This window comes from Opisthocomus hoazin, chromosome 16 (assembly GCF_030867145.1).
Source record: "Opisthocomus hoazin isolate bOpiHoa1 chromosome 16, bOpiHoa1.hap1, whole genome shotgun sequence".
Classification (NCBI taxonomy): domain Eukaryota; kingdom Metazoa; phylum Chordata; class Aves; order Opisthocomiformes; family Opisthocomidae; genus Opisthocomus; species Opisthocomus hoazin.
This window is the reverse complement of record NC_134429.1, coordinates 6,440,047-6,457,480: the sequence shown is the minus strand read 5'-3', so window position 1 is coordinate 6,457,480 and position 17,434 is coordinate 6,440,047.

Below are 17,434 nucleotides of genomic sequence, written 5' to 3'. Positions count from 1 at the left end.
CTTAAACTTCAAACGTACATTAGGTGGTCCGTGCCAGCAAATTCCAGCAGCCCTGCTCTGTAAATGTGAACGTCTGCAGATAGCTCTCAGCCAGAATGAGCTACCGTGGAAAGCTGTTGCTCAGCCTCATCTGCCCATGGCACTGCTCGCACAGAGGCACAGAGCCTGGGGCTGCTTGCTTGTCTTGCCCCGTTAAAGTTCAAAAGTATCTTAACTTTTCCGTGCAGGGGGCTCCAGCAGCCCTGCTCCCAAAATGCGAACGGCTGCAGATAGCTCGGAGCCAGAAAGAGCTAGCCTGTAAAGCTGTTGCTCAGCCTCATCTGCCCATGGCACTGCTCGCACAGAGGCACAGAGACTGGGGCTGCTTGCTTGTCTTACTCCCTTAAAATTCAAACGTACATTAGGTGGTCCGTGCCAGCAAACTCCAGCAGCCCTGCTCCGAAAATGCGAATGTCTGCAGATAGCTCTCAGCCAGAAAGAGCTAGCCTGGAAAGCTGTTGCTGAGCCTCATCTGCCCATGGCACTGCTCGCACAGAGGCACAGAGACTGGGGCTGCTTGCTTGTCTTGCCACCTCAGACTTCAAATGTAGCTTAGGTGGTCCGTGCAGGGGGCCTCCGGCAGCCCTGCTCTAAAAATGTGAACGTCTGCGGATAGCTCGCAGGCAGAAATAGCTAGCCTGGAAAGCTGTTGCTCAGCCTCATCTGCCCATGGCACTGCTCGCACAGAGGCACAGAGACTGGGGCTGCTTGCTTGTCTTGCCACCTCAAACTTCAAACGTAGCTTAGGTGGTCCGTGCCAGGAGCCTCTGGCAGCGCTGCTTTGAAAATGCGAACGTCTGCAGATACCTCGCAGGCAGAAAAAGCTAGCGTGGAAAGCTGTTGCTCAGCCTCATCTACCCATGGCACTGCTCGTTCAGAGGCACAGAGACTGGGGCTGCTTGCTTGTCTTGCCCCTCAAACTTCAAACGTAGTTTAGGTGGTCCACGCCGGGAGCCTCTGGCAGCGCTGCTCTGAAAATGCGAACGTCTGCAGATAGCTCGCAGCCAGAAAGAGCTAGCCTGGAAAGCTGTTGCTCAGCCTCATCTGCCCATGGCACTGCTCGCACAGAGGCACAGAGACTGGGGCTGCTTGCTTGTCTTGACAACTCAAACTTCAAACGTAACTTAGGTGGTCCGTGCCGGGCGCCTCCGGCAGCCCTGCTCCGAAAATGCGAACGTCTGCAGATAGCTCGCATCCAGAAAGAGCTAGCCTGCAAAGCTGTTGCTCAGCCTCATCTGCCCATGGCACTGCTCGCGCAGAGGCACAGAGACTGGGGCTGCTTGCTTGTCTTGACCCCTCAAACTTCAAACGAACCTTAGGTGGTCCGTGCCAGCAAATTCCAGCAGCCCTGCTCTGAAAATGCGAACGTCTGCAGATAGCTCGCATCCAGAAAGAGCTAGCCTGGAAAGCTGTTGCTCAGCCTCATCTGCCCATGGCACTGCTCGCGCAGAGGCACAGAGTCTGGGGCTGCTTGCTTGTCTTGCCACCTCAAAATTCAAACGTAGTTTAGGTGGTCCACGCCGGGAGCCTCTGGCAGTGCTGCTCTGAAAATGCGAACGTCTGCAGATAGCTCGCAGCCAGAAAGAGCTAGCCTGGAAAGCTGTTGCTCAGCCTCATCTGCCCATGGCACTGCTCGCACAGAGGCACAGAGACTGGGGCTGCTTGCTTGTCTTGACAAATCAAACTTCAAACGTAACTTAGGTGGTCCGTGCCGGGCGCCTCCGGCAGACCTGCTCCGAAAATGCGAACGTCTGCAGATAGCTCGCATCCAGAAAGAGCTAGCCTGGAAAGCTGTTGCTCAGCCTCATCTGCCCATGGCACTGCTCGCGCAGAGGCACAGAGACTGGGGCTGCTTGCTTGTCTTGACCCCTCAAACTTCAAACGAACCTTAAGTGGTCCGTGCCGGCCAAATCCGGCAGCCCTGCTCTGAAAATGCGAACGTCTGCAGATAGCTCGCATCCAGAAAGAGCTAGCCTGGAAAGCTGTTGCTGAGCCTCATCTGCCCATGGCACTGCTCGCGCAGAGGCACAGAGACTGGGGCTGCTTGCTTGTCTTGCCACCTCAAAATTCAAATGTAGCTTAGGTGGACCGTGCAGGGGGCCTCCGGCAGCCCTGCTCCGAAAATGTGAACGTCTGCGGATAGCTCGCAGCCAGAAAGAGCTAGCCTGGAAAGCTGTTGCTGAGCCTCATCTGCCCATGGCACTGCTCGCACAGAGGCACAGAGACTGGGGCTGCTTGCTTGTCTTGCAACCTCAAACTTCAAACGTATATTAGGTGGTTTGTGCAGGGGGCCTCCGGCAGCCCTGTTCCGAAAATGGGAACGTCTGCAGATAGCTCGCATCCAGAAAGAGCTAGCCTGTAAAGCTGTTGCTCAGCCTCATCTGCCCATGGCACTGCTCGCACAGAGGCACAGAGACTGGGGCTGCTTGCTTGTCTTACTCCCTTAAACTTCAAACGTACATTAGGTGGTCCGTGCCAGCAAATTCCAGCAGCCCTGCTCTGTAAATGCGAACGTCTGCAGATAGCTCTCAGCCAGAATGAGCTACCGTGGAAAGCTGTTGCTCAGCCTCATCTGCCCATGGCACTGCTCGCACAGAGGCACAGAGCCTGGGGCTGATTGCTTGTCTTGCCCCGTTAAAGTTCAAAAGTATCTTAACTTTTCCGTGCAGGGGGCTCCAGCAGCCCTGCTCCCAAAATGCGAACGGCTGCAGATAGCTCGGAGCCAGAAAGAGCTAGCCTGTAAAGCTGTTGCTCAGCCTCATCTGCCCATGGCACTGCTCGCACAGAGGCACAGAGACTGGGGCTGCTTGCTTGTCTTACTCCCTTAAACTTCAAACGTACATTAGGTGGTCCGTGCCAGCAAACTCCAGCAGCCCTGCTCCGAAAATGCGAATGTCTGCAGATAGCTCTCAGCCAGAAAGAGCTAGCCTGGAAAGCTGTTGCTCAGCCTCATCTGCCCATGGCACTGCTCGCACAGAGGCACAGAGACTGGGGCTGCTTGCTTGTCTTGCAACCTCAAACTTCAAACGTATCTTAGGTGGTCCGTGCAGGGGGCCTCCGGCAGCCCTGCTCCGAAAATGGGAACGTTTGCAGATAGCTCGCCGTCAGAAAGGGCTAGCCTGGAAAGATGTTGCTCAGCCTCATCTGCCCATGGCACTGCTCGCACAGAGGCACAGAGACTGCGGCTTCTTGCTTGTCTTGCCACCTCAAACTTCAAACGTAACTTAGGTGGTCCGTGCGGGGAGCCTCTGGCAGCCCTGCTCTGAAAATGCGAACGTCTGCAGTTAGCTGGCAGCCAGAAAGGGCTAGCGTGGAAAGCTGTTGCTCAGCCTCATCTGCCCATGGCACTGCTTGCACAGAGACACAGAGACTGGGGCTGCTTGCTTGTCTTACTCCCTTAAACTTCAATCGTACATTAGGTGGTCCTTGCCAGCCAACTCCAGCAACCCTGCTCTGAAAATGCGAACGTCTGCAGATAGCTCTCAGCCAGAAAGAGCTAGCCTGGAAAGCTGTTGCTCAGCCTCATCTGCCCATGGCACTGCTCGCACAGAGGCACAGAGACTGGGGCTGCTTGCTTGTCTTGCAACATCAAACTTCAAACGTAACTTAGGTGGTCCGTACAAGGAGCCTCTGGCAGCCCTGTTCCGAAAATGGGATCGTGTGCAGATAGCTCGGCGGTAGAAAGAGCTAGCCTGGAAAGCTGTTGCTGAGCCTCATCAGCCCATGGCACTGCTCGCACAGAGGCACAGAGACTGGGACTGCTTGCTTGTCTTGCCCCGTTAAAGTTCAAAAGTATCTTAAGTTTTCCTTGCAGGTTGCCTCCGGCAGCTCTGCTCAGAAAATGCGAACGTCTGCAGATAGCTCGCAGCCAGAAAGAGCTAGCCTGGAAAGCTGTTGCTCAGCCTCATCTGCCCATGGCACTGCTCGCACAGAGGCACAGAGACTGGGGCTGCTTGCTTGTCTTGACCCCTCAGACTTCAAACGTATCTTAGGTGGTCCGTGCCATCCAACTCCAGCAACCCTGCTCCGAAAATGCGAACGTCTGCAGATGGCTCGCAGGCAGAAAGAGCTAGCCTGGAAAGCTGTTGCTCAGCCTCATCTGCCCATGGCACTGCTCGCACAGAGGCACAGAGCCTGGGGCTGCTTGCTTGTCTTGCCCCGTTAAAGTTCAAAAGTATCTTAACTTTTCCGTGCAGGGGGCTCCGGCAGCTCTGCTCCGAAAATGCGAACGTCTGCAGATAGCTCTCAGCCAGAATGAGCTACCGTGGAAAGCTGTTGCTCAGCCTCATCTGCCCATGGCACTGCTCGCACAGAGGCACAGAGACTGGGGCTGCTTGCTTGTCTTACTCCCTTAAACTTCAAACGTACATTAGGTGGTCCGTGCCAGCAAACTCCAGCAGCCCTGCTCCGAAAATGCGAACGTCTGCAGATAGCTCTCAGCCAGAATGAGCTACCGTGGAAAGCTGTTGCTCAGCCTCATCTGCCCATGGCACTGCTCGCACAGAGGCCCAGAGACTGGGGCTGCTTCCTTGTCTTGCATCCTCAAACTTCAAAGGTATCTTAGGTGGTCCGTGCAGGGTGCCTCCGGCAGCCCTGCTCCGAAAATGCGAACGTCTGCAGATAGCTCGGAGCCAGAAAGAGCTAGCCTGGAAAGCTGTTGCTCAGCCTCATCTGCCCATGGCACTGCTCGCACAGAGGCACAGAGACTGGGGCTGCTTGCTTGTCTTACTCCCTTAAACTTCAAACGTACATTAGGTGGTCCGTGCCAGCAAATTCCAGCAGCCCTGCTCTGTAAATGCGAACGTCTGCAGATAGCTCTCAGCCAGAATGAGCTACCGTGGAAAGCTGTTGCTCAGCCTCATCTGCCCATGGCACTGCTCGCACAGAGGCACAGAGCCTGGGGCTGCTTGCTTGTCTTGCCCCGTTAAAGTTCAAAAGTATCTTAACTTTTCCGTGCAGGGGGCTCCGGCAGCCCTGCTCCCAAAAGGCGAACGTCTGCAGAGAGCTCGCAGGCAGAAAGAGCTAGCCTGGAAAGCTGTTGCTCAGCCTCATCTGCCCATGGCACTGCTCGCACAGAGGCACAGAGACTGGGGCTGCTTGCTTTTCTTGCCACCTCAAATTTCAAACGTATATTTGGAGGTTCGTTCAGGGGGCCTCTGGCAGCCCTGTTCCGAAAATGGGAACGTCTGCAGATAGCTCGCCGGCAGAAAGTGTTAGCCTGGAAAGCTCTTGCTGAGCCTCATCTGCCCATGGCACTGCTCGCACAGAGGCCCAGAGACTGGGGCTGCTTCCTTGTCTTGCAACCTCAAACTTCAAACGTAGCTTAGGTGGTCCGTGCAGGGGGCCTCCGGCAGCCCTGCTCCGAAAATGCGAACGTCTGCAGATAGCTCGGAGCCAGAAAGAGCTAGCCTGTAAAGCTGTTGCTCAGCCTCATCTGCCCATGGCACTGCTCGCACAGAGGCACAGAGACTGGGGCTGCTTGCTTGTCTTACTCCCTTAAACTTCAAACGTACATTAGGTGGTCCATGCCAGCAAACTCCAGCAGCCCTGCTCCGAAAATGCGAATGTCTGCAGATAGCTCTCAGCCAGAAAGAGCTAGCCTGGAAAGCTGTTGCTCAGCCTCATCTGCCCATGGCACTGCTCGCACAGAGGCACAGAGACTGGGGCTGCTTGCTTGTCTTGCAACCTCAAACTTCAAACGTATCTTAGGTGGTCCGTGCAGGGGGCCTCCGGCAGCCCTGCTCCGAAAATGGGAACGTCTGCAGATAGCTCGCGGTCAGAAAGCGCTAGCCTGGAAAGATGTTGCTCAGCCTCATCTGCCCATGGCACTGCTCGCACAGAGGCACAGAGACTGCGGCTTCTTGCTTGTCTTGCCACCTCAAACTTCAAACGTAACTTAGGTGGTCCGTGCGGGGAACCTCTGGCAGCCCTGCTCTGAAAATGCGAACGTCTGCAGTTAGCTGGCAGCCAGAAAGGGCTAGCGTGGAAAGCTGTTGCTCAGCCTCATCTGCCCATGGCACTGCTTGCACAGAAACACAGAGACTGGGGCTGCTTGCTTGTCTTACTCCCTTAAACTTCAAACGTACATTAGGTGGTCCTTGCCAGCCAACTCCAGCAACCCTGCTCCGAAAATGCGAACGTCTGCAGATAGCTCGGAGCCAGAAAGAGCTAGCCTGTAAAGCTGTTGCTCAGCCTCATCTGCCCATGGCACTGCTCGCACAGAGGCACAGAGACTGGGGCTGCTTGCTTGTCTTGCCACCTCAAACTTCAAACGTAACTTAGGTGGTCCGTACCAGGAGCCTCTGGCAGCCCTGTTCCGAAAATGGGATCGTGTGCAGATAGCTCGCCGGTAGAAAGAGCTAGCCTGGAAAGCTGTTGCTGAGCCTCATCAGCCCATGGCACTGCTCGCACAGACCCACAGAGACTGGGACTGCTTGCTTGTCTTGCCCCGTTAAAGTTCAAAAGTATCTTAATTTTTCCTTGCAGGTTGCCTCCGGCAGCTCTGCTCAGAAAATGCGAACGTCTGCAGATAGCTCGCAGGCAGAAAGAGCTAGCCTGGAAAGCTGTTGCTCAGCCTCATCTGCCCATGGCACTGCTCGCACAGAGGCAGAGAGACAGGGGCTTCTTGCTTGTCTTGTCACCTCAAAATTCAAACGTAGATTTGGAGGTTCGTTCAGGGGGCCTCTGGCAGCCCTGTTCCGAAAATGCGAACGTCTGCAGATAGCTCGCCGGCAGAAAGAGCTAGCCTGGAAAGCTGTTGCTGAGCCTCATCTGCCCATGGCACTGCTCGCACAGAGGCACAGAGACTGGGGCTGCTTGCTTGTCTTGCCACGTCAAACTTCAAACGTAGCTTAGGTGGTCCTTGCCAGGAGCCTCTGGCAGCGCTGCTTTGAAAATGCGAACGTCTGCAGATAGCTCGCAGGCAGAAAAAGCTAGCGTGGAAAGCTGTTGCTCAGCCTCATCTACCCATGGCACTGCTCGTTCAGAGGCACAGAGACTGGGGCTGCTTGCTTGTCTTGCCCCTCAAACTTCAAACGTAGTTTAGGTGGTCCACGCCGGGAGCCTCTGGCAGCGCTGCTCTGAAAATGCGAACGTCTGCAGATAGCTCGCAGCCAGAAAGAGCTAGCCTGGAAAGCTGTTGCTCAGCCTCATCTGCCCATGGCACTGCTCGCACAGAGGCACAGAGACTGGGGCTGCTTGCTTGTCTTGACAACTCAAACTTCAAACGTAACTTAGGTGGTCCGTGCCGGGCGCCTCCGGCAGCCCTGCTCCAAAAATGCGAACGTCTGCAGATAGCTCGCATCCAGAAAGAGCTAGCCTGGAAAGCTGTTGCTCAGCCTCATCTGCCCATGGCACTGCTCGCGAAGAGGCACAGAGACTGGGGCTGCTTGCTTGTCTTGACCCCTCAAACTTCAAACGAAACTTAAGTGGTCCGTGCCGGCCAAATCCGGCAGCCCTGCTCTGAAAATGGGAACGTCTGCAGATAGCTCGCAGGCAGAAAGAGCTAGCCTGGAAAGCTGTTGCTCAGCCTCATCTGCCCATGGCACTGCTCGCACAGAGGCACAGAGACTGGGGCTGCTTGCTTGTCTTGCCCCGTTAAAGTTCAAAAGTATCTTAACTTTTCCGTGCAGGGGGCTCCGGCAGCTCTGCTCCGAAAATGCGAACGTCTGCAGATAGCTCTCAGCCAGAATGAGCTACCGTGGAAAGCTGTTGCTCAGCCTCATCTGCCCATGGCACTGCTCGCACAGAGGCACAGAGACTGGGGCTGCTTGCTTTTCTTGCCCCCTCACACTTCAAACGTAGCTTAGGTGGTCCGTGCCGGGCGCCTCCGGCAGCCCTGTTCCGAAAATGGGAAGGTCTGCAGATAGCTCGCCGGCAGAAAGTGTTAGCCTGGAAAGCTCTTGCTGAGCCTCATCTGCCCATGGCACTGCTCGCACAGACCCACAGAGACTGGGGCTGCTTGCTTGTCTTGACCCCTCAGACTTCAAACGTATCTTAGGTGGTCCGTGCAGGGGGCCTCCGGCAGCCCTGCTCCGAAAATGCGAACGTCTGCAGATAGCTCGGAGCCAGAAAGAGCTAGCCTGTAAAGCTGTTGCTCAGCCTCATCTGCCCATGGCACTGCTCGCACAGAGGCACAGAGACTGGGGCTGCTTGCTTGTCTTGACAACTCAAACTTCAAACGTAACTTAGGTGGTCCGTGCCGGGCGCCTCCGGCAGCCCTGCTCCGAAAATGCGAACGTCTGCAGATAGCTCGCATCCAGAAAGAGCTAGCCTGGAAAGCTGTTGCTCAGCCTCATCTGCCCATGGCACTGCTCGCGCAGAGGCACAGAGACTGGGGCTGCTTGCTTGTCTTGACCCCTCAAACTTCAAACGAACCTTAAGTGGTCCGTGCCGGCCAAATCCGGCAGCCCTGCTCTGAAAATGCGAACGTCTGCAGATAGCTCGCATCCAGAAAGAGCTAGCCTGGAAAGCTGTTGCTGAGCCTCATCTGCCCATGGCACTGCTCGCGCAGAGGCACAGAGACTGGGGCTGCTTGCTTGTCTTGCCACCTCAAAATTCAAATGTAGCTTAAGTGGACCGTGCAGGGGGCCTCCGGCAGCCCTGCTCCGAAAATGTGAACGTCTGCGGATAGCTCGCAGCCAGAAAGAGCTAGCCTGGAAAGCTGTTGCTGAGCCTCATCTGCCCATGGCACTGCTCGCACAGAGGCACAGAGACTGCGGCTGCTTGCTTGTCTTGCAACCTCAAACTTCAAACGTATATTAGGTGGTCCGTGCAGGGGGCCTCCGGCAGCCCTGTTCCGAAAATGGGAACGTCTGCAGATAGCTCGCAGCCAGAAAGAGCTAGCCTGTAAAGCTGTTGCTCAGCCTCATCTGCCCATGGCACTGCTCGCACAGAGGCACAGAGACTGGGGCTGCTTGCTTGTCTTACTCCCTTAAACTTCAAACGTACATTAGGTGGTCCGTGCCAGCAAATTCCAGCAGCCCTGCTCTGTAAATGCGAACGTCTGCAGATAGCTCTCAGCCAGAATGAGCTACCGTGGAAAGCTGTTGCTCAGCCTCATCTGCCCATGGCACTGCTCGCACAGAGGCACAGAGCCTGGGGCTGCTTGCTTGTCTTGCCCCGTTAAAGTTCAGAAGTATCTTAACTTTTCCGTGCAGGGGGCTCCGGCAGCCCTGCTCCCAAAAGGCGAACGTCTGCAGATAGCTCGCAGGCAGAAAGAGCTAGCCTGGAAAGCTGTTGCTCAGCCTCATCTGCCCATGGCACTGCTCGCACAGAGGCACAGAGACTGGTGCTGCTTGCTTTTCTTGCCACCTCAAATTTCAAACGTATATTTGGAGGTTCGTTCAGGGGGCCTCTGGCAGCCCTGTTCCGAAAATGGGAAGGTCTGCAGATAGCTCGCCGGCAGAAAGTGTTAGCCTGGAAAGCTCTTGCTGAGCCTCATCTGCCCATGGCACTGCTCGCACAGAGGCCCAGAGACTGGGGCTGCTTCCTTGTCTTGCAACCTCAAACTTCAAACGTAGCTTAGGTGGTCCGTGCAGGGGGCCTCCGGCAGCCCTGCTCCGAAAATGCGAACGTCTGCAGATAGCTCGGAGCCAGAAAGAGCTAGCCTGTAAAGCTGTTGCTCAGCCTCATCTGCCCATGGCACTGCTCGCACAGAGGCACAGAGACTGGGGCTGCTTGCTTGTCTTACTCCCTTAAACTTCAAACGTACATTAGGTGGTCCGTGCCAGCAAACTCCAGCAGCCCTGCTCCGAAAATGCGAATGTCTGCAGATAGCTCTCAGCCAGAAAGAGCTAGCCTGGAAAGCTGTTGCTCAGCCTCATCTGCCCATGGCACTGCTCGCACAGAGGCACAGAGACTGGGGCTGCTTGCTTGTCTTGCAACCTCAAACTTCAAACGTATCTTAGGTGGTCCGTGCAGGGGGCCTCCGGCAGCCCTGCTCCGAAAATGGGAACGTCTGCAGATAGCTCGCCGTCAGAAAGCGCTAGCCTGGAAAGATGTTGCTCAGCCTCATCTGCCCATGGCACTGCTCGCACAGAGGCACAGAGACTGCGGCTTCTTGCTTGTCTTGCCACCTCAAACTTCAAACGTAACTTAGGTGGTCCGTGCGGGGAGCCTCTGGCAGCCCTGATCTGAAAATGCGAACGTCTGCAGTTAGCTGGCAGCCAGAAAGGGCTAGCGTGGAAAGCTGTTGCTCAGCCTCATCTGCCCATGGCACTGCCTGCACAGAGACACAGAGACTGGGGCTGCTTGCTTGTCTTACTCCCTTAAACTTCAAACGTACATTAGGTGGTCCTTGCCAGCCAACTCCAGCAACCCTGCTCCGAAAATGCGAACGTCTGCAGATAGCTCTCAGCCAGAAAGAGCTAGCCTGGAAAGCTGTTGCTCAGCCTCATCTGCCCATGGCACTGCTCGCACAGAGGCACAGAGACTGGGGCTGCTTGCTTGTCTTGACAACTCAAACTTCAAACGAAACTTAAGTGGTCCGTGCCGGCCAAATCCGGCAGCCCTGCTCTGAAAATGCGAACGTCTGCAGATAGCTCGCAGCCAGAAAGAGCTAGCCTGGAAAGCTGTTGCTCAGCCTCATCTGCCCATGGCACTGCTTGCACAGAGGCACAGAGACTGGGGCTGCTTGCTTGTCTTGCCCCGTTAAAGTTCAAAAGTATCTTAACTTTTCCGTGCAGGGGGCTCCGGCAGCTCTGCTCCGAAAATGCGAACGTCTGCAGATAGCTCTCAGCCAGAATGAGCTACCGTGGAAAGCTGTTGCTCAGCCTCATCTGCCCATGGCACTGCTCGCACAGAGGCACAGAGACTGGGGCTGCTTGCTTTTCTTGCCCCCTCACACTTCAAACGTAGCTTAGGTGGTCCGTGCCGGGCGCCTCCGGCAGCCCTGTTCCGAAAATGGGAAGGTCTGCAGATAGCTCGCCGGCAGAAAGTGTTAGCCTGGAAAGCTCTTGCTGAGCCTCATCTGCCCATGGCACTGCTCGCACAGAGGCCCAGAGACTGGGGCTGCTTCCTTGTCTTGCAACCTCAAACTTCAAACGTATCTTAGGTGGTCCGTGCAGGGGGCCTCCGGCAGCCTTGCTCCGAAAATGCGAACGTCTGCAGATAGCTCGGAGCCAGAAAGAGCTAGCCTGTAAAGCTGTTGCTCAGCCTCATCTGCCCATGGCACTGCTCGCACAGAGGCACAGAGACTGGGGCTGCTTGCTTGTCTTGACAACTCAAACTTCAAACGTAACTTAGGTGGTCCGTGCCGGGCGCCTCCGGCAGCCCTGCTCCGAAAATGCGAACGTCTGCAGATAGCTCGCATCCAGAAAGAGCTAGCCTGGAAAGCTGTTGCTCAGCCTCATCTGCCCATGGCACTGCTCGCACAGAGGCACAGAGACTGGGGCTGCTTGCTTGTCTTGACCCCTCAAACTTCAAACGAACCTTAAGTGGTCCGTGCCGGCCAAATCCGGCAGCCCTGCTCTGAAAATGCGAACGTCTGCAGATAGCTCGCATCCAGAAAGAGCTAGCCTGGAAAGCTGTTGCTGAGCCTCATCTGCCCATGGCACTGCTCGCGCAGAGGCACAGAGACTGGGGCTGCTTGCTTGTCTTGCCACCTCAAAATTCAAATGTAGCTTAAGTGGACCGTGCAGGGGGCCTCCGGCAGCCCTGCTCCGAAAATGTGAACGTCTGCGGATAGCTCGCAGCCAGAAAGAGCTAGCCTGGAAAGCTGTTGCTGAGCCTCATCTGCCCATGGCACTGCTCGCACAGAGGCACAGAGACTGCGGCTGCTTGCTTGTCTTGCAACCTCAAACTTCAAACGTATATTAGGTGGTCCGTGCAGGGGGCCTCCGGCAGCCCTGTTCCGAAAATGGGAACGTCTGCAGATAGCTCGCAGCCAGAAAGAGCTAGCCTGTAAAGCTGTTGCTCAGCCTCATCTGCCCATGGCACTGCTCGCACAGAGGCACAGAGACTGGGGCTGCTTGCTTGTCTTACTCCCTTAAACTTCAAACGTACATTAGGTGGTCCGTGCCAGCAAATTCCAGCAGCCCTGCTCTGTAAATGCGAACGTCTGCAGATAGCTCTCAGCCAGAATGAGCTACCGTGGAAAGCTGTTGCTCAGCCTCATCTGCCCATGGCACTGCTCGCACAGAGGCACAGAGCCTGGGGCTGCTTGCTTGTCTTGCCCCGTTAAAGTTCAGAAGTATCTTAACTTTTCCGTGCAGGGGGCTCCGGCAGCCCTGCTCCCAAAAGGCGAACGTCTGCAGATAGCTCGCAGGCAGAAAGAGCTAGCCTGGAAAGCTGTTGCTCAGCCTCATCTGCCCATGGCACTGCTCGCACAGAGGCACAGAGACTGGGGCTGCTTGCTTTTCTTGCCACCTCAAATTTCAAACGTATATTTGGAGGTTCGTTCAGGGGGCCTCTGGCAGCCCTGTTCCGAAAATGGGAAGGTCTGCAGATAGCTCGCCGGCAGAAAGTGTTAGCCTGGAAAGCTCTTGCTGAGCCTCATCTGCCCATGGCACTGCTCGCACAGAGGCCCAGAGACTGGGGCTGCTTCCTTGTCTTGCAACCTCAAACTTCAAACGTAGCTTAGGTGGTCCGTGCAGGGGGCCTCCGGCAGCCCTGCTCCGAAAATGCGAACGTCTGCAGATAGCTCGGAGCCAGAAAGAGCTAGCCTGTAAAGCTGTTGCTCAGCCTCATCTGCCCATGGCACTGCTCGCACAGAGGCACAGAGACTGGGGCTGCTTGCTTGTCTTACTCCCTTAAACTTCAAACGTACATTAGGTGGTCCGTGCCAGCAAACTCCAGCAGCCCTGCTCCGAAAATGCGAATGTCTGCAGATAGCTCTCAGCCAGAAAGAGCTAGCCTGGAAAGCTGTTGCTCAGCCTCATCTGCCCATGGCACTGCTCGCACAGAGGCACAGAGACTGGGGCTGCTTGCTTGTCTTGCAACCTCAAACTTCAAACGTATCTTAGGTGGTCCGTGCAGGGGGCCTCCGGCAGCCCTGCTCCGAAAATGGGAACGTCTGCAGATAGCTCGCCGTCAGAAAGCGCTAGCCTGGAAAGATGTTGCTCAGCCTCATCTGCCCATGGCACTGCTCGCACAGAGGCACAGAGACTGCGGCTTCTTGCTTGTCTTGCCACCTCAAACTTCAAACGTAACTTAGGTGGTCCGTGCGGGGAGCCTCTGGCAGCCCTGATCTGAAAATGCGAACGTCTGCAGTTAGCTGGCAGCCAGAAAGGGCTAGCGTGGAAAGCTGTTGCTCAGCCTCATCTGCCCATGGCACTGCCTGCACAGAGACACAGAGACTGGGGCTGCTTGCTTGTCTTACTCCCTTAAACTTCAAACGTACATTAGGTGGTCCTTGCCAGCCAACTCCAGCAACCCTGCTCCGAAAATGCGAACGTCTGCAGATAGCTCTCAGCCAGAAAGAGCTAGCCTGGAAAGCTGTTGCTCAGCCTCATCTGCCCATGGCACTGCTCGCACAGAGGCACAGAGACTGGGGCTGCTTGCTTGTCTTGACAACTCAAACTTCAAACGAAACTTAAGTGGTCCGTGCCGGCCAAATCCGGCAGCCCTGCTCTGAAAATGCGAACGTCTGCAGATAGCTCGCAGCCAGAAAGAGCTAGCCTGGAAAGCTGTTGCTCAGCCTCATCTGCCCATGGCACTGCTTGCACAGAGGCACAGAGACTGGGGCTGCTTGCTTGTCTTGCCCCGTTAAAGTTCAAAAGTATCTTAACTTTTCCGTGCAGGGGGCTCCGGCAGCTCTGCTCCGAAAATGCGAACGTCTGCAGATAGCTCTCAGCCAGAATGAGCTACCGTGGAAAGCTGTTGCTCAGCCTCATCTGCCCATGGCACTGCTCGCACAGAGGCACAGAGACTGGGGCTGCTTGCTTTTCTTGCCCCCTCACACTTCAAACGTAGCTTAGGTGGTCCGTGCCGGGCGCCTCCGGCAGCCCTGTTCCGAAAATGGGAAGGTCTGCAGATAGCTCGCCGGCAGAAAGTGTTAGCCTGGAAAGCTCTTGCTGAGCCTCATCTGCCCATGGCACTGCTCGCACAGAGGCCCAGAGACTGGGGCTGCTTCCTTGTCTTGCAACCTCAAACTTCAAACGTATCTTAGGTGGTCCGTGCAGGGGGTCTCCGGCAGCCTTGCTCCGAAAATGCGAACGTCTGCAGATAGCTCGGAGCCAGAAAGAGCTAGCCTGTAAAGCTGTTGCTCAGCCTCATCTGCCCATGGCACTGCTCGCACAGAGGCACAGAGACTGGGGCTGCTTGCTTGTCTTGACAACTCAAACTTCAAACGTAACTTAGGTGGTCCGTGCCGGGCGCCTCCGGCAGCCCTGCTCCGAAAATGCGAACGTCTGCAGATAGCTCGCATCCAGAAAGAGCTAGCCTGGAAAGCTGTTGCTCAGCCTCATCTGCCCATGGCACTGCTCGCGCAGAGGCACAGAGACTGGGGCTGCTTGCTTGTCTTGACCCCTCAAACTTCAAACGAACCTTAAGTGGTCCGTGCCGGCCAAATCCGGCAGCCCTGCTCTGAAAATGCGAACGTCTGCAGATAGCTCGCATCCAGAAAGAGCTAGCCTGGAAAGCTGTTGCTGAGCCTCATCTGCCCATGGCACTGCTCGCGCAGAGGCACAGAGACTGGGGCTGCTTGCTTGTCTTGCCACCTCAAAATTCAAATGTAGCTTAAGTGGACCGTGCAGGGGGCCTCCGGCAGCCCTGCTCCGAAAATGTGAACGTCTGCGGATAGCTCGCAGCCAGAAAGAGCTAGCCTGGAAAGCTGTTGCTGAGCCTCATCTGCCCATGGCACTGCTCGCACAGAGGCACAGAGACTGCGGCTGCTTGCTTGTCTTGCAACCTCAAACTTCAAACGTATATTAGGTGGTCCGTGCAGGGGGCCTCCGGCAGCCCTGTTCCGAAAATGGGAACGTCTGCAGATAGCTCGCATCCAGAAAGAGCTAGCCTGTAAAGCTGTTGCTCAGCCTCATCTGCCCATGGCACTGCTCGCACAGAGGCACAGAGACTGGGGCTGCTTGCTTGTCTTACTCCCTTAAACTTCAAACGTACATTAGGTGGTCCGTGCCAGCAAATTCCAGCAGCCCTGCTCTGTAAATGCGAACGTCTGCAGATAGCTCTCAGCCAGAATGAGCTACCGTGGAAAGCTGTTGCTCAGCCTCATCTGCCCATGGCACTGCTCGCACAGAGGCACAGAGACTGGGGCTGCTTGCTTGTCTTGCCCCGTTAAAGTTCAGAAGTATCTTAACTTTTCCGTGCAGGGGGCTCCGGCAGCCCTGCTCCCAAAAGGCGAACGTCTGCAGATAGCTCGCAGCCAGAAAGAGCTAGCCTGGAAAGCTGTTGCTCAGCCTCATCTGCCCATGGCACTGCTCGCACAGAGGCAGAGAGACTGGGGCTGCTTGCTTTTCTTGCCACCTCAAATTTCAAACGTATATTTGGAGGTTCGTTCAGGGGGCCTCTGGCAGCCCTGTTCCGAAAATGGGAAGGTCTGCAGATAGCTCGCCGGCAGAAAGTGTTAGCCTGGAAAGCTCTTGCTGAGCCTCATCTGCCCATGGCACTGCTCGCACAGAGGCCCAGAGACTGGGGCTGCTTCCTTGTCTTGCAACCTCAAACTTCAAACGTAGCTTAGGTGGTCCGTGCAGGGGGCCTCCGGCAGCCCTGCTCCGAAAATGCGAACGTCTGCAGATAGCTCGGAGCCAGAAAGAGCTAGCCTGTAAAGCTGTTGCTCAGCCTCATCTGCCCATGGCACTGCTCGCACAGAGGCACAGAGACTGGGGCTGCTTGCTTGTCTTACTCCCTTAAACTTCAAACGTACATTAGGTGGTCCGTGCCAGCAAACTCCAGCAGCCCTGCTCCGAAAATGCGAATGTCTGCAGATAGCTCTCAGCCAGAAAGAGCTAGCCTGGAAAGCTGTTGCTCAGCCTCATCTGCCCATGGCACTGCTCGCACAGAGGCACAGAGACTGGGGCTGCTTGCTTGTCTTGCCCCGTTAAAGTTCAAAAGTGTCTTAATTTTTCCTTGCAGGTTGCCTCCGGCAGCTCTGCTCAGAAAATGCGAACGTCTGCAGATAGCTCGCAGGCAGAAAGAGCTAGCCTGGAAAGCTGTTGCTCAGCCTCATCTGCCCATGGCACTGCTCGCACAGAGGCAGAGAGACTGGGGCTTCTTGCTTGTCTTGTCACCTCAAAATTCAAACGTAGATTTGGAGGTTCTTTCAGGGGGCCTCTGGCAGCCCTGTTCCGAAAATGCGAACGTCTGCAGATAGCTCGCCGGCAGAAAGAGCTAGCCTGGAAAGCTGTTGCTGAGCCTCATCTGCCCATGGCACTGCTCGCACAGAGGCACAGAGACTGGGGCTGCTTGCTTGTCTTGACCCCTCAAACTTCAAACGAAACATAAGTGGTCCGTGCCGGACAAATCCGGCAGCCCTGCTCTGAAAATGCGAACGTCTGCAGATAGCTCGCAGCCAGAAAGAGCTAGCCTGGAAAGCTGTTGCTCAGCCTCATCTGCCCATGGCACTGCTCGCACAGAGGCACAGAGACTGGGGCTGCTTGCTTGTCTTGACCCCTCAGACTTCAAACGTATCTTAGGTGGTCCGTGCCAGCCAACTCCAGCAACCCTGCTCCGAAAATGCGAACGTCTGCAGATGGCTCGCAGGCAGAAAGAGCTAGCCTGGAAAGCTGTTGCTCAGCCTCATCTGCCCATGTCACTGCTCGCACAGAGGCACAGAGACTGGGGCTGCTTGCTTGTCTTGCCACCTCAAACTTCAAACGTAACTTAGGTGGTCCGTACCAGGAGCCTCTGGCAGCCCTGTTCCGAAAATGGGATCGTGTGCAGATAGCTCGCCGGTAGAAAGAGCTAGCCTGGAAAGCTGTTGCTCAGCCTCATCTGCCCATGGCACTGCTCGCGCAGCGGCACAGAGACTGGGACTGCTTGCTTGTCTTGCCCCGTTAAAGTTCAAAAGTATCTTAATTTTTCCTTGCAGGTTGCCTCCGGCAGCTCTGCTCAGAAAATGCGAACGTCTGCAGATAGCTCGCAGGCAGAAAGAGCTAGCCTGGAAAGCTGTTGCTCAGCCTCATCTGCCCATGGCACTGCTCGCACAGAGGCAGAGAGACAGGGGCTTCTTGCTTGTCTTGTCACCTCAAAATTCAAACGTAGATTTGGAGGTTCGTTCAGGGGGCCTCTGGCAGCCCTGTTCCGAAAATGCGAACGTCTGCAGATAGCTCGCCGGCAGAAAGAGCTAGCCTGGAAAGCTGTTGCTGAGCCTCATCTGCCCATGGCACTGCTCGCACAGAGGCACAGAGACTGGGGCGTCTTGCTTGTCTTGCCACCTCAAACTTCAAACGTAGCTTAGGTGGTCCTTGCCAGGAGCCTCTGGCAGCGCTGCTTTGAAAAT